This window comes from Aethalodelphis obliquidens, unplaced genomic scaffold (genome assembly GCF_003676395.1).
Source record: "Aethalodelphis obliquidens isolate GAN/ISIS:26980383/991018 unplaced genomic scaffold, ASM367639v1 scaffold8, whole genome shotgun sequence".
In the NCBI taxonomy this organism is placed as follows: Eukaryota; Metazoa; Chordata; class Mammalia; order Artiodactyla; family Delphinidae; genus Aethalodelphis; species Aethalodelphis obliquidens.
The window spans coordinates 17,322,302-17,339,767 of record NW_020837952.1 but is presented as its reverse complement, the minus strand read 5'-3'; the positions used below and the strand labels follow the sequence as shown (position 1 = coordinate 17,339,767).

Here is a 17,466-nt window from a genome sequence, read left to right as displayed (position 1 = left end):
CTGGTGACTGTCTCAGGTGGAGATATGACTTTTGTTTTCCAAAGGGAGTACTGCATAGAGTCAGCAAAGCCAGAGGCATTACCTTAGGCCAAGGGAGTCCAGTAGTTTTCTCTTGACCTTGCCCGATGATTAAATGTGATAGAGACAGTGTAATTCCAAGAAGTTTACAGGTTTTCATTAAGGCTTGTATGATTTGTCCTGTGAACTGGGTGCCTCAATCACTGGAGATAAGGGAAGGTCTACCCCAGGTGGGAAACACATTTTCTAATAGTTTCTTTGCCACCGTAAGGGCATCAGCCTTGTGGCAGAGGAAGGTTTCAACCCATCTGGAAAACATCTATACAATAACAACATATTGATCACACATGTTAAGTGGTAGTCGAATAAAGTCCAGCTACAGGTGTTCAAAGGGTCCAGAGGGAGGAGGTCTGAGGCCTAAATAGTATTTTAGGATTATGGACCTGGCACGTCAGACATTACTATTTTTGCAGTTTTATCAAAGTCTCCCCACCAATGTCTGTTCACAGATTGAGTCATTTTAAATGCACTATGATGGGTGAAGGAATGCAAAAGCTGAAAAATGGGGTTTGCCAGGCAGTCGGGAAGAACCATGTGGCTGTCTTGGGTTTCCCATAGCCCTGACTGTTCATTTAATCTACAACCATTGTTTGCCTATCTTAATTTCTCTGATTCAGGAGCAGACTGTTGCTATGTTACAAGGACATCAGGATGACAAAAATCTGGCAACAAGGGGTCATTCTGCAGGGGCAGAATGGACTTCATTCACAAGAGCCATAATTTTTATAGACTTTGTTGCTGCTGCCCTCACATGAAAGTCAGCTAGGGCATTCCCCTGATACTCACTCAGGTTCAGTCCTTTTAGTGTGAGCCTCAATTTTGAAGACAGCAATTTCAGAAGGGAAGAAAATAGCAGTAAGAAGATCATCTATAATACTTGTTGCCCACTGGATTGGGGTCCCAGCAGCTGTGGGAAAACTCTTCTGTTTCCGTAATATCCCCAAATCATGGATGACTTCAAGACATACCAGCAGTAAGTGTAAATGTTAACAGTTTGTCCCCAGATAACTGCTGTGATCTGATAAGGGCATCTGCTAATTGAGCTGATTTAGTTTGTGGGAGGTTTTCTCTTTCAAGTCATTCATGTTGGGTTGTAATAGCATAAACAGCTTGGAAATTTCCATTGTCATTTCTACAGTATAACCCGTCAACAAACAGGATTAACTCAGGATTGGTTAAAAGGGGTACCTGATAAATCAGGATGCAGTGTTACAAAATGAGATGTTCTTATCTCATAGTCATGGGGCTCACCTTCATCAGGTAGAAGAAGTAAAGTAGCAGGATTAAGAATGTTGCAACATTTAAGATGGAGATTAGGAGGTAGAAGCAGAAGAATCTCATAGGATGTTAGCCTGCTTGCAGAGAAATGTTGTGTCAGTTCAGAGTTAAGACAACTCTGGACTACATGAGGAGATTGTAAATAAACATTATTTCCTAGGTTAGGTCGGCTGAGGCTTCCACAAACTTCCACTAACAGGCAGGAGCAACTGAATCGAGTTGCCTGCTACAATAGGCAACAGGTCTGTGTTTATTACCATGTCCTTGCATGAGCATTTCCAGAGCCTGGTTCTCTCTCATGCACAAAACGAGGTGAAATGTTTTGAATCATTAGGCAGCCCTAGGGCAGTGGTTCTTGCAGAGTTTGTTTGTCTTATAAAAGCCTGCTCATGTTTATCTTCCCAAAGAAGGGGTTCAAGGACTGAAAGTTTAGTAAGTTCCTAGAGTGGGGAAACTAATAGAGAAGAATTAGAAACCCATAGCCTGCAATAACCAGCCAAGCTGATTAATCCATGAAACTCTCGCATAGTTGCAGATCTAGGAAATTCTTAAATTAGCTTAAACCTTTTTCGAGATAGCTGGATTTCTACAGTGCTTAGGTTATGACCTAGATAATGAGTGGTATCTAGAGATAACTGTAATTTTTCCTTAGTGAATTTATGTCCCTTTTCAGCTAATCTTTTATGGATGCCTCTTTGGTAAATGAGCACAGTAAAAGGTCATCTACATATCGTAAAAGGATTGATTTCCAGGGAACTGAAGGGAGCTTACATCTTGGGGGAGAACTTGGGAGAGTACTTGGGAGAAATAAGAGGGGGCCTCAGTGAACCTCTGAGGCATGACTGTCCAGGTATATTACTGACTGTGAAACTGAGTCCCCGACTTCGAGTTACCCTGCTGAGTTACTTTGTTCCCTTTCTTTTTTTTTTAAAATTGAAGTACAGTTAATTTACAATGTTGTGTTAGTTTCAAGTATACAGCAAAGTGATTCAGTTATATATATATGGATATATAAAAAGATATATGGATACATAAAAAGAATAGATATGGATATGGAGAGATATATAATATCTTTCCATATCCATATCTATTCTTTTTCAGATTCTTTTCCCTTTAGGTTATTACAAAATATTGAGTATATTTCCCTATGCTATATAGTAGGTCCTTGTTGACTATTTTATATAGGGTGGTGTGTATATGTTAATCCCAAACTCCTAATTTATCCCTCCCCCTCCCCTTTCCCCTTTGGTAACCATAAGTTTGTTTTCTATTTCTGTGGGTCTATTCTGATTCGTACATAAGTTCATTTGTATCATTTTTTTAGACTCCACATATAAGTGATATCATATGATGTTTGTTTTTCTCTGTGACTTACTTCACTTAATATGATAATCTCTAGGTCCATCCATGTTGCTGCAAATGGCATTATTTCAATTCTTTTTTATGGTACTTTATTGCCTTTCTTGTCCTGCCCCTGTTTCCCTCAGGATTGAGGAGTATCAGAGAAAAGGGGGGATTGAAAATTAGTCAGACACTTCCCAGGTACAAAAGCCCCTTCATGTCCCCTGGTTCTTATTTGTAGAAAAAGGCTTTAGTCTCCTAGGCCTTCCCTGAGTTCCAAAGAGCAGACTCAAGCAGTTACTAATTAAGGAAGTGAGGAAATGCAGAAACAAAGGAAAAGCAGTCTAACAAGAAAAGTAATGATAGCCTAGGCAAGAGTTCAGTGAAAACACAGAGTCCTAGTTCCTCAATCCATATACCAATCGGATTACTATATCCAATTATATACTAATTGGATGCATACCTCTGAGTTGTTCTGTAGAAACTAAGATGCCTGCCCAGGTGGAGGATGGTGACTCATGCTGACCACAAGCACGTAGACCCCAGACTGGTTGGAAACAGAAGGTTGATGATTAAGATTCCCAAAACATCATCCTGTTACCTCACCACTAACCAATCAGAAGAAAGTCCATGAGCTGCAACACTCACCCCAAATGTTGCCTTTAAAAGCCCTCCCCTGAAAGCTACTGGGGAGTTGAGTCTTTTGAGAATGAGCCACCTGTTCTCTTTGCTTGTTGCCTGCAGTAAGCGCTGTGCTTTCCTTCACCACAACCTGGTGTTAGTAGCTTGGCTTTGCTGCTCACGAGCAAGTGGACCTGAGTTCCGTTCGGTAACAATTGTTCCAAATAAAGGAAAATAGTTGTTGGTTATTGGGGTCTATGAATGCTGCAAAATGCTGAACAAAGGTCTACAACAGTAAACCATTTTGAGTCTGGTGGGACTTGTGACAAAAGGGTATTTGGGTTTGAGACAACTGAGAAACTGGGAAAACTATCTTGTTAATAGCTCTTAAATCCTAGACAAATCACCATCCCCATCCATTAGGGTTTCAAACTGGCAGGATCTGTGTGTAGCAGGGGCTGGTACAGGGAATGACTAACCTTTGGGTAATTACATCTTCTGATATGAGTGTGAGGCCCTATATTGCCTCAGGATTCAGTGGGTATTGAGGTAATTTAGGAAGATGTTTAGTAATATCTACCTGTATCTTTATAGATATTCTTATATCTATAAGAATATAGATATTCTTATTCTTATAGATATAGTTATTCTCCCAATGTCAGCACTAGAAATTGCCCACAGAGTTTTGGACATCTCGATTAATTTAGGGGACTTTTGTTGGAATTCTTCCTCTTCTGTATCATGAACAGATTGCATGAACATGGAAGATCAGGTTCAGGTTGGTCAAGAAATTCTAAAGTGAGGTCTCCATTGGAAGCAAAACGTATTAGTCCTTTTAATCTAGAAATAAGATCTCTGCCTAATAGATTGACTGGAGTTGTGTCAAATAGCAAAAAAAGAATGCTTTTCAGTAAAAGATTCTGGAGTCATTTATACTGGTTGAGATAGAAATTCTCTCTGAACTTTATTAGCTACCCCCACTATGGAAACCTCTGAGGGATTTGTTGGCCTATGAGAATGGTTTAAAGTAGAATGGTTTAAGGTAGAAAGAGTAGCTCCGATATCAACTAGAATTTGACAAGGTTTCTCATTAATTTTCATTTCAGTTTCCCCTCGGTCATTTAAGGAAATTACTGATAATAGTTTACTGGAGAATCCCTTGGAGTCCTGTCAACTCTGGGAACAAGCCATATGGGCCCTCCCTTGGGAGTAGACATGGGGGCACTCGAGTTGAAGAATTTGCATAGGACCTTGGAGGACAATCTTTTTTCCAGTGTCTCAGTTGATTTCAAATGAGACAAAGGTCCTTAGGCCAGCATTTTGGTGGTGGACCCCTAGGAGGGTGTAATATGCGAGGCTGAGAGGTATTATTTTAGGTCTCTGGTCTTGGAGTTGTTATAGCTGTAAGGCCAGCAGGTTGGCAGATTTTTGCTTGTGGTCTTACTCTAAGATCCTTTAAAAATGCTCAGCTGTGGTCATGAACTCAGGTTGTTGCCTCACCCCGCCCCCCATCCTATTTTCTGCCTTTTTATCAATCCACTAATCTCAGGAGATAACCATTTACAAATAGGGTAGCTAGAGCATGTTGGGTGACCCTACTTATCTGGAACCTAGAATGCCACAGGAAGAGGGCTTCTAAGTGGGCCTTAAAATCTGCCAAAGATTCAACTTTCTTTTGTTTGCATGATTGAATAATTGACCAATCAGTGCAGACAGGGGAGACTCTAGGAATGGCTTATAAAAGGTCAGTTGCTATTTTGGGAGCTTTTTCTGGTCAAAGATCTCGAATATTATTCACAGGGCTTTGCTATTTTGCTTCCTGCATCCATTTTTGGTCTTCACCAGGTCCTATGAACACGTGCACAAGTTAATAAAGTTCTGGCACCCCGGGATCATAGGCCCCAATAATAACTCTAAAGTTTTCCCCAAAAATTGGGGGAGTCCTCCATAGTTTAGGAAATTTCTTAACTATGTCAGTCTTTGACAAAGGGGTGAAAGATACCTGAGGAGGTTGTCTGCAAACTCAGGTATTCTTATGTTAAAAAGTAACCATTTAGGGGGGCTTCCCTGGTGGCGCAGTGGTTGAGAATCTGCCTGCCAATGCAGGGGACACGGGTTCGAGCCCTGGTCTGGGAAGATCCCACATGCCGCGGAGCAACTAGGCCCATGAGCCACAACTACTGAGCCTGCGCGTCTGGAGCCTGTGCTCCGCAAAAAGAGAGGCCGCCATAGTTTACATGGCGGCCCGTGCACCGCGATGAAGAGTGGCCCCCACTTGCCACAACTAGAGAAAGCCCTCGCACAGAAACGAAGACCCAACACAGCAAAAATTAATTAATTAATAATTAATTAATTAATTAATTAACTCCTACCCCCAACATCTTCTTAAAAAAGAGAAAAAGTAACTGTTTAGTAGTCTCTTCAAAGTGGAAGGACACCACACAGAGAATCAGTAAAACATGAGGTAAAGAAGGATAGAGGGGAGCAGTGTCATGTCAGTCCTATTGTCTTTTGCTTTAGGTACTTCTTGTATTTTTAATTTTTTATTAGCCTTTTATAACGAGTCTTTTAATGAAGGTATTTTGGAATGTGAAGGCTTTTGGAAGTTTCTGCATCCCAATTAAAATAGGTATCCCATTCTGTTTAATTCAGGAAGCCTTACTTTCAAATGCACTTCCTAAATGAATTATTTTGTCTAATTGGAACATTCCGCATAATGGCCATTGTAATTCTAGGTTGTTTTAGTAATATTTTTCCATTTTTGTAGATATTTACAGTTTCCAGGATTATAGTTCTTGGACATAAAATAAGCAGGTGTGCTGGAAGCTATCACGCTTGGTTCTTTAGAAACTAAAGATCCAATCTCTTTTAGCTGGCCTTTATCTACACAAAACGAGACAAACAAATATGTGCACTTTAACACTCCAGCAGTAACAAATTACTGCAGCTTGGCCGAGAAAAAGGCTCTGTGTGCACCAACAACAATTCCCAATGTGGAACTTGGGACTGGAAGAAGGGATCGAACAAGCAGACCTCAAATGAAAGCTGCAGACTGATTTCAGATAAATGGGGAATCGCAGCTGCCACCAGCGGTTCCCAAAGTGGAATCTGGGGAAGGATTCTAAACAAATGGGGAACAGCAGACCAAACTGCCAGCAGTTCCCAAAGTGGAATCTGGGAACAGAACCAAGGGCTGGGGGTTTCCAATCAAATGGGGAGTTGTGGCTCAAACTACCAACAGCTCCCATCGTGAAACTAGTGATTCTAGACAAATAGGGAATGGGCTGGAAAGCCAATTAGATTGGGAGCGCCACACAAAGACAGCAGAGTTCAGAATCAAGAGAAACTTACCCACAGCCTTTGGAAATGGTGAGAAGGATAGTGAACTCAAAAAGGGGTTCATAGGGGGCTTCCCTGGTGGCGCAGCGGTTGAGAGTCCGCCTGCCGATGCAGGGGACACGGGTTCGTGCCCCGGTCCGGGAGGATCTCACATGCCGCGGAGCGGCTGTGCCCGTGAGCCATGGCCGCTGAGCCTGCGCGTCCGGAGCCTGTTGCTCCGCAACGGGAGAGGCCACAACAGTGAGAGGCCCGCGTACCGCAAATAAAAAAGCGGGGTTCATGGGTACCATGCTTGTGGGGTTTCTTGTCCCCAAATGTCATCAGAAGTTCACTTCAAATCCCATTGGTGCCACCAAATCTGTTTTAAAAACTAAACCAAGTAAACTTTAAAGATCTAAATGGCTTTGTTGAATATTCATGAATCTGGCAGCATTCCACCTAGCAAGTAAAGGGGACCTCCAAAGGGCTATGGAAAAGGAAGGATTTTTAAAGGTAGGACAAGGAAGTCATAAACAGAAAAAAGAATTATTTCAGTTTGGGTTATCTTCCCTTTGGGGAAAAAAGAGTCTTAGTAGTTGAGTTAGCTCATCTTCCTTTGGGGGATAGAGAGGGATACCATGAGAAAGTTTACCTTATTGGTGCTGACCAGCAAATTCCTGACAGACCTGGTTAAGACTACATTTCTGGGGGAAGTCAAAGCTTCACTTAGATTAGGTATTAAAGTGTGGGTTAATGTGTGGCCTAGCATAAGTGACTCCATTTTGGGCCTGTGGTTTTCTTTTTAAAATGTGAAAGCAGGGGTAGACGATATGTAAACAAATGAATATAGTGGTATTTTAATAAAACTTCTTTTATGGGCAGCAAAATTTAAATTTTTTATAATTTTCATGTGTCATGAAATATTATTCTTCTTTGGATTTTTTAATCACTTAAAAATATAAAAGCCATTCTGAGCTCAAGGGCTGTACAAAAACAGGCAGTTGGTTGGATTTGACCATTAAGCCACTGTTTGCTGATGGCTGGCTTAGTCGCTTTCCCAAGGCCACACAGCTAAGATGGTGGACCCCAGCATTAGATCCAGGTGGTGTGGCTCTGTAGTCTGCACATTTAACATGTCTCTCATTTTGTAAAAATGTGCTAGTGTTGAAGAACTGAGTCAATAAGACTATAAGGAAACATTGAAGACTTTGAGATAAGCAAAAAAGACTACTGGATAGTTTTTCAGCGGAATGCAGGAGTCTCCAAGAATGTGACTAGGCCATTTTACAACTCTGTATGTTGTAGCAAAGCAATAGCAATGTAAATAATTCTTGACTATAGGCATGCAAATAAATTCTATCTGGTGGAGGAGCAGCACTACCCCACTGTGAAAAAGTCAGTTTTGTATACACTTGTAAGTTCATTTCAGTATTCCTGATCCATACATATGTCTATTCTTTGGATTCTCCTTTTGAACCGGTTGTAACATCTGCCCGGTTCCATCAGTAAATAATGAGTTAAATAAAATCTTTACCATGTATTCATTTGATATCTGAGTGAAAGTCAGGATTTTACCATTTTGAAAATTATCCTCTTAACAGTTTTGAAGGTCTTCATGAGATGCCCAATGCATTCACCTGACAGAGCTGGTTGAACTTCGCTTACTCTCTGTTTTTCTAGTTTTAATTGTATCTGTACTAATTTTGTGTTCTGATTTGTTTATGGCCAATTAGTGTTTCCCCACTGGTGAGAGCAATGACTGGGAATTTGATTTATGGTCTGACTATTTAGTAATTTCTGTAAAGGGATTATTGGATTATAAAGATCTGTAGACATGTGTTCGTTTTTTTATGTTTGTTTATATGTCTATTTGACTATTTTGAGCTAAATCAAAGGTGAGAGAGAAAGAAATTTGAAGAGGCTACACTGCTGGCTTTGGAGACATGGTAAAGGGCTGCAAGCCAAGGAACACAGGTGGCCTCTAGAAGCTGGAAAAGGCAAATAAGTGTATTTGCTCCTAGAGCTTCCAGAATGAATGCAGCCCCTTTATTTTACCCCTTTTCAGACCTCAGACCTTCAGAAGATAGTAAATATGTGTTATTTTAAGTCACTAAGTTTGTGGTAGTTTGTTACAGCAGCAATAGGGAACTAATACAGATTCTTTACCAATATGTCCTCCTTTCACCAGGATATAATAGTGAGGAGAAAGGATACTTGGGAGGAGCTGTTATAACAAAGAATCCATCAGAGGAAACTGAGAGTTCAACATGCAGTAGCTTTTCATTTGCTAAGTTGTGATAATCATTGATTGAGCTGTTGCCAGGCAAGGAGAAATTCTTCCTTCCTCCTGCTGGGGAGTAAAATAGTACCCTTCTTCCTGTTGGAGTTGCAAGGAATATCTTTTCCTGCTGGGTCTGCAATTGGGGTCAAGTGCTAGAGCGTGAGATCTCCCCTTTCTGGTCTTCCAACTCCATTTTAAATGAAGTTTCTATTCATTAATTTTCACACTGCCATCTGAAGCCTGTCAGTCTCACCTCTCCTCCTGGCTGCCTTTTCCACTTTTTCTGTTTATAAGTAGTGTCCTGACTGGACTGCCCACCAAGTTCCTCTTTCTGGTCCAAGGATTACCAGGATGCTGCACACACCCTGAGAGGAAGGAAGTCCTTCCTGAACTAGCGCTCCAGCTGTGCACATCCCAAAAGATGTCTTCCTCCAACTGTGTCCTTGTGATATTGTGATATAATAAGAAATATATATTTGGTCTTCCTCCCCAGTTTCTGGTACAGAGCTCCTAAAATCCTTGTAATTTCCTAAGTGATAAGAGCTGAAAGGAACATCTTTTGTTATAGTATTTAGTTTTTGTCCCCAGTTTCTGAAATAGCTCTAGAACAATAAAGGTGGAAGGAGTATATTTTGTTATTCATAACAAGCCCCTTCCAACCAGAAAAAAGTTTATGTGAATGAAGTGATTTTTGAAAAGTCCCTAAGGATGGGGGCTTTTTGCCAGGGAAACCAACCAGGTGATTAGAGGGTTGGAACTTTCAGCCCCACCTCCCCAGCTTGAGGGAGGGGAGAGGAGCTGGAGATTGAGTTAATCTCTAGTGGCCAATGATTTAGTCAATCGTGCCTACCTAATCGTGCCTCCAAAGGGATTTGGAGAGCATCCAGGTTGGTGAACCCATCCACATGCTGGGAGGGTGGCATGCCTGGAGAAGGCTTGGAAGCTCTCTGCCCCTTCCTACACACCTTGCCTTGTGCAGCTCTTCCATTTGGAGGTTCCTGGGTTGTATCTTTTTTATTTTTTTAATAGTTGATTTACAATGCTTTTTTTTACTTTCAGGTATACAGCAAAGTGATTCAGTTCTTTCACAGATTCTTTTCCATTATAGTTTATTACAAGATATTGACTTGTAAAGTTAACGTCAACTTTGCCAACCACCTTGACTTTTATGTCCCACCTCTACATTTTTCTTCACTGTTTACTGAGCACCTACTGTGTGCTGCTTAATGCAGGGGACACAACTAAATTGTCCTCCTTAGTCCTGCTTAGAACATCCAGCTCACAACAGCCCCGTTTTTGGGGGGTGGGGCACACCACGCAGCTTGTGGGATCTTAGTTCCCCTACCAGGGATTGAACCCCTGCCCTCGGCAGTGAAAGCACTGAGTCTTAACCACTGGACCACCGGGGAATTTCCTGTGCTATACAGTAAGATTTTGTTCTTTATGTGAGTTGTATCTTTTAGAATAAAGTAATAAACATGTTTCCCCGAGTTCTGTAAGCTGTTTTAGCAAATTATTGAACCCGAGGAAAGAGTCATGGACACCTCCAGTTTGTTGCCAAGTAGGACATGAGTTGTGGGTAACCTATGGACCTACTGCTTGGGATCGGCATCTGAACTGGGGACATCTTCTGGGACTGAGCCCTTACCCTGTGGGTTCTCATGCTACCTCCAGGCAGATAGTGTCAGAATTGATTTGAATTATAAGACACCAGTTGGTATCTGCAGAGAATTGGAGAACAGCTTGGTGTGGAAAACCCACTGGTTTGATGTCATAAGTGTTGTGAGTAAAAAGAGAAATGAAGTTTTCTCTTTCATTCCTTCTTCCCTCCCTCAACCCTACAAAATAAGGCAGTCCTTTAGAACTGTCCCTTTAGACTCACAGACAAAACAGGAATATTTCCTTATTATACATTGCTATGGTTTCTGGTCTCCATACAATATGCACGGATTTTGTTTATAGGTGGGGGGAAGCTATTTTTATTTAAAAACAAGAAAGAAAAAGTTATGAGACAGCAATCCCAGTTTTATTTAAAAAAAGAAAAGAAAAAATTGTGTGTGTATAAGAAGACACTGGCATTTATGGTAGACATTGCCAGTGATAGGATTACAGCTCATTTTAATGGTTCACTTTCATCATTTTCCAATTTATTACAAAAATAATTTTTTAAAAAGATACATCATACATAGCATCCTCATATTTTGTATTTTTTCATGGTTCCTCAACGATCCACCAAACTGTAAGGAAATCATGCGTGAGAAGCATGCAAGTCAGATTGACCTGTCTGGGGACCAGAAGCACATCAAATAATCCTAAAAACACTTATCAGAGGTGCAAAAATAAAGAACTAAGGATCTGGACCCAAAGCCAGGCGATGTAGCTGTGTTCCCAGTACATTAAGTAGCACCTGACACACAGATGGTGCTGAGTAAATGAACAGGAACTCTGCGTGGCCTCTGTTATGCCAAAGTTATCCTCTAAGACACTGTGCACGGATTTTCCTCTCTTTTTGGTCCATTCTGTGGGCCTCTAGAGAAGGAAACCTCTCTCCCTCTTTCCTCTACCAGGTAGGACTTGGCATGTCCGAGGAAGCACAAAATGTTTTCATTCTTGAAAAGAGTGTTGGAAACTGTGTACACTTCATGGTCAGTTAGACTTGGCCCCAAATCTCAGCTTCCCCCTTTCAACTGAGGTCCGCTATCTATGGAGCATCTGCATATATCTATGCACACAAACACACTAGGATTACAGAGGAGCTTACCACCTAGCTATGCAATTCTCAGGGGTACTGTTTTCTTTTCTGTCAAATGAAGCTGGTAATTACTAGGCAGGGTTGCCTGGAGTATTAAATGAGACAGTGCTCAGAAAGCACCTAGATGCTTGGCAAACATTAGCTGCTGTTGTTGTTATTATTGTGTTGAATTGGATTTAAAGATAAATGACTGTCCTATAATGTTTTCGGAAATCAACAAATGTCTGAGCCCCTATATGTATATGCCAGGCACTGCACTAGGTAGGAACTTTTAGGATTAGGAAGGTGGGTACTATGCTCCTAGAAATCATTATCCATATCTTTACAAAGGTAATCATGTTTTCCTTGGTGACACCAGTCTGGGGATAAAAATTGTCAAAAGTACAGTCCTAGAGCTGTATTTCTTAGGTTCTGCCCAATCTATCTGATCATAGGGACCCCAAGTCTTCTCAAATTCCATTAAAGTCAGTGTGTCACCTTTGCTGGCCAATGCGTCCTCTCATCCTGGCATGTAGTACCACTCTTGCTGGCAAAAGTAGAGCTGATGAAACCAAAACCATGCAACTCAGATTGGGACTTGAACCCACGGTCTTTTAATTGAGATCACACACCTGGTCTCAGGACTTAATGAAGCTCAGGTTCTTGATGTCTTGTTGCAGAAAGAATTCAGTGAGAGACAAAGTGATAGGTAAGAAGTGGATTTATTTAGAGAGAAACATACTCCACAGATAGAGTGTGGGCCATCTCAGAAGGTGAGAGGCCTGAAATATGTCATGGTTAGTTTTTATGGGCTGAGTAATTGCATAGGCTAGTGAGTGGGAGGATTATTCCAACTATTTGGGGGGAAGGGACAGAGATGTCCAGGAATTGGGTCACTGTCCACTTTTGGACCTTTTATGGTTGGCCTTAGAACTGTCATGGCACTGGTGGGTGTGTCATTTATCATATGCTAACGTATTACAATGAGCATATAATGAGGCTCAAGGTCTACTGGAAGTCAAATCTTCTGCCATTTTGGACCTAGTTGGTTCTAACCAGTTTTTGTCATGTCCTATGGCTATGTCATTCTTTTAAAGGTTGTGCTGTGCTCCCTTCCCTCTTGTTTCATTGACACCAGATGAGGTCTCCAATCCTTCTTCCTGGGTCTATTGCTTTCTAGACACTTTCCCTGTACCATCTATCTTTCTACTGGGATTAGGTCCAGACAAGAGCATGAGAATCCCCACATGAATGTCTCACTGGAGTGAATACAGTGAGGCTTCATCTGTGAGGAGGAACCACAGTAGAACAGCCATTCTCCTCCAACAGCTTATAGAGTTGCTAACAGAACTGTTTTTGTTTTCATCTCTCCTCTCCTCAGGACTCTTTCAACAGTCCTGATGAGGAGACCATGGCGAACAACACAGTCCCCACTGTAGGGGAGCAGAAATTACCACTGTGAAACATGTCTCTTTGGCATATTAATTGTTCTAAGCTGTTATTTTCTGAGAAACAGCAAACTTGGGAAGAGCTCTGGAAACCAAGTAGGAGTTGCTCTTTTGTAGGAAACTTTTACATTTGTAAAGAAAATCTTCATCTGTAAGGGTGTCTCCCTCTCTGTGCCTGGAAGAAGAGGATGATAAAATCTCTAGAAACAGTTATCAGTGGAGAAGGCAAAGACTTTAACCTGCATCACAATCACCCTTGTCTTACTGTGCTTTTCCTGGTAATCTCCCATAACTGACTCTCCCTACCATCAACCCCTCTTTTGTCTTTAGCTGAGGTTGGTATTTAAGGTAAAAGCTTGGATCATTTTAGCAAGTTACTTGGATTTTCTGTGTTTCTGCCATGTATACATGTTATTAAACTTTGTTTCATTTTCTCCTGTTAATCTGTCTTATGTCAATTTTAGTTCTTAAACCAGAAGAACCTAGAAGGGTAGAGGAATATTTCTTCCTCCCAGACCCTGCTTTCCTCTGGGCTGATAACATGGCTCTCTCTGCCTGACTTCACTTCCCCCAGAGGCCTCCTTTGTTCTTCCTTTGATCCTTTCCTGGACAGAAGTTCCTACCAAACCTCTAGACACACCCCACTCCTGAGTCCTTAGACTCTCAAGATGGAACCCCTGCTGCACAGTAACTGAAATACAGGCAGAGCAAAAACTATGCTATTTTTAAAATCACATCTCGGTAACTAAGCCCTAGACCCTTTAACTGTACCCTAAGTAATGTGATTTCAAGACCCTTTAGTTCTTGGGTCATCCTCTCAGGACACTTTATAATGTGTCAATTGTTTAAAAAATTATTCGTACCTTTGTTAAAATGTTAAGGAAGACTTTATTCAAGACTATTGGAGGGCTTCCCTGGTGGCGCAGTGGTTGAGTCCACCTGCCAATGAAGGGACACGGGTTTGATCCCCGGTCCAGGAAGATCCCACATGCCGCAGAGCAACTAAGCCCGTGCGCCACAGCTACTGAGTCTGTGCTCTAGACCCCATGAGCCACAACTACTGAGCCTACATCCCACAACTACTGAAGCCCGTGTGCCTAGATCCTGTGCTCTGCAACAAGAGAAGCCACCAGGACGAGAAGCCCCCAAACCACATCGAAAAGTAGCCCCTGCTCGCCGCAACTAGAGAAAGCCCATGTGCAGCAACGAAGACCAAATGCAGACAAAAATTAAAAAAAAAAAAAAAGTCTATTGCAGTCAAAGTACTGTAATAGGGGAGAAAGATTCAGCTCATCTCCAAATACAACCAAGATAGTTGGGGATTTATAGCCAGTGAGCTGAGTGAGGAGTCAGTGGATGGAAAATTACTAGGAGGCAACATCAAGGGTAGAAGGAGTCTAAGTAAACTGACTTAGCAGGATTCTTGCTACAACTGGGCTAGGTAGGCTGAAGATAAGACATGGGCCAAGGTCAAGACCTAGTTGAAAATAGGTCTTAGAGGAGCCTAAGTTTGGTCAAGGAGAGAATCTTTGTTACAATATTGCCTGTTTTAAAATGTGGGTGCTGCAGGAATTCCCTGGTGGTCCCATGGGTAGGGCCTGGGTTCGATCCCTTGTCAGGGAACTAAGATCCCACAAGCTGCACAGTGGCCAAAAATAAATAAAATAAAATGTGAGTGCTGAAACTGAAAAATGTAACACAGACATGATCTGATCAGTGCATGGTCTAGAAGGGTTCTGTACTTTCTTGATATGAATGCTAAATTTCTGTAATGTCTAAGGTTGATGTGAGATTGTTGGGTAGCCACAGAATCCCATTATATGGTTGGCTCATAATTAAGATTGCAGGCAACTAAAACATCAGGTGTTTACTCACAAGAATTCTCTCTTTTCAATCTTTCCATCATCGTACTACTAATGCTGAAAACTTGGCCTCTGTGCAACAGTACTGAATCAAATCTCAGAGAGTTTTGGGTGAAGTAGAAAAGAATAGCTTTATTGCTTTGGCAGGCAAAGGGGGACACAGTGGGCTCATACCCTGAAAAATTGTTTGTCCCAACCTGGGAGGATTTGATGAGTTTGATAGCAATGGTTCAAGGGCAGAGGAGTTGCTGATTAAAAATCAGGGTGTGTGCAGGGCCTGCACTCTTTTAATCTGGTCTCAGGTGGTCTCCTGATAATCTTCTCTAGGTTATCAAACTGTGATCTTCTCTGGAATGAAGAATACTAACATCTTCCATTTGTTGGGGGTTTTAGTTCTGTAAAGAGCTCAAAGATATTGTTATGTGTATCCCTTCAAGGGGAACCAGGACCTTGCCCCAAGGCTGTACTTGTTTGTTTCAAGGCTGCACTTATTGTTTCTTGGCTGCTCCTCCCTTGTCTCTGCATCCCCTCCCTTCCCTGATTAGCAACTGTTCAAATCTGCCCTTTGGAACTCAGGGAAGGTCATGGAGGCTAGAGTCTATTCCCTACAAACAAGAAACAGGGAACACGGAAAGCCTTCTGTGCCCAGGAGCCCCAGGGTCCTGCTAGGTTTCACTACCCAAATAATCTTGCTCAAATATAGACCTGAGTGTTTTCCAGCTCCAGCCCTGGAGGGTACAGAATCAAGATCTTGATGCCCAAGGAGAACCAGATTGCCTCTTATTGACTCATTTTTAAGGAGGGACTGATGGTGGCCAAGAATGATATCCACACACCTAAACACCCTGTTGGGGAGGAAGACATTTTCCTCTACCCTTCTAGGTTCTCTTGACTGGTCTAGGGATTAAACTGACATGAGACAAATTAACAGGAGAAAATCAAAGTTTAGTAACATGTATACATGGGAGAAACCCAGGAAAACTGAGTAACTCACCAAAATGGCCAAAGCCCTCATCTTGAATACCACTATCAGCTAAAGACAAAAGAGGATGTTGAGGGTGGGGAGAGTCAGTGATGGAAGGTTATCAGGAAAAGTAAGTAAACAAGGGTGAGTGTGATGCAGATTTAAGTCATTGCCTTCTCCATTGATAAGTGTTTCCAGGGATCATGGTCATCCTCCTCTTCCAGCAAGGAGGGAGACACCCTTGTAAGGTCAGATCTTAACAAACCGCACCACGAAACAGGGGAAAGCTTCAAGTGAGCTTTATTAGGGAGCGCTCCCGGGCGAGGTTCACTGGTCCGAGAGAAAGGGGCCAGAGAAGTCGCACCCGGGCGAGGGTTGGGCAAGATTTTATAGGGGAAGAAGGGAAAGGGGTGTGGTGAATCTGGGAGGGTGCAGGGTATTCCTTATTTGGTGGTCTTTTCGGGTATCCTGGGGGACCGTTAGTCCCGCCCCTCAAAAGGCGGGAAGGCTGGGCTGGGTTCAAAGTCCCTAGGTCAGTTCCTGGAACTGGGTGGTCCGGAATGTCTCCAGGGCAGTTTCTGGAACTGGGTGGTCCGGAGAATTTCTGTCTGATGCAACCTGTGAATCTGATTGTGTTCCCCTGCCTCGGGCCAGTTGGCCTTACAACCCTTACAAATGGAGATGTCCCTTACAAAATGGCAACTCCTACTAGGTTTTCAGAGCCCTTCCCATGTCTGCTGTTTCTCAGAAAATAACCACCTCAAAATAATTAACATGCCAAAGAGACATATTTTGGGGTGGCAAATTCTACTCCCCTATAGCCTGGAGCTGGCAGATAAGAATGTGCCCAATCTTCACATTATGAAGGCCATTCACTCTCTCAAATGACAAGGCTATGTGAAAGAACAGTTTGCCTGAAGACATTTCTATTGCTACCTTACCAAGGAGGGTGTCCAGTATCTCTGTGATAACTTCCACCTGCCCCCTGAGCCACAGCTGTCTTGAGACTGGCAGGTCAAGGCCCAAGGGTCTGGAGAGAGAGTGACCTGCAAGACTCACCTGAGGGGATGCCTACAGAGACACCTACAGAGAAGTTCTGTGCCCCCTGGTGTGGACAAGAAAATCAAGGCTGGGGCCGGGTCAGCAACCAGATTCCAGTTTAGAGGTGAATTTCGTTGTGGATATGGTCAGCTACCTCAGTAAAGTTGGAGGAGATTGTTTTATGTTAAATAAATCTATAGCCAGAAAAATGTGTGTGTGTGTGTGTGTGTGTGTGTGTGTGTGTGTGTGTATTTATATATATATATAACAAGCAGAAACCTGTGGGACCCTTCTGGGTACAAAAGCCCCTGTGTCCCATTTCTTCTTTGTAGAGAAAGGCTTTGGTCCCCTAAGACTCCCTTGAGTTCCAAAGAGCAGACTCAAACAGTTACTAATTAGGGAAGTGAGGAAATGTAGAAACAAAGGAAAAGCAGTCACAAGCAAGTTCAGCAGTAAAACAGTTTTAGTTCCTCCTCAAGGGATATACATAACAATCTGATGCA

At 42.3% G+C, this 17,466-nt stretch overlaps 1 pseudogene; it reads left to right on the top strand.

Moving 5' to 3' along the window:
* LOC113621267 (40S ribosomal protein S10-like) overlaps positions 1-17,172 on the top strand; it is a 121,367-nt pseudogene extending 104,195 nt beyond the window's left edge.
* Positions 17,173-17,466: the final 294 nt, after the last annotated feature.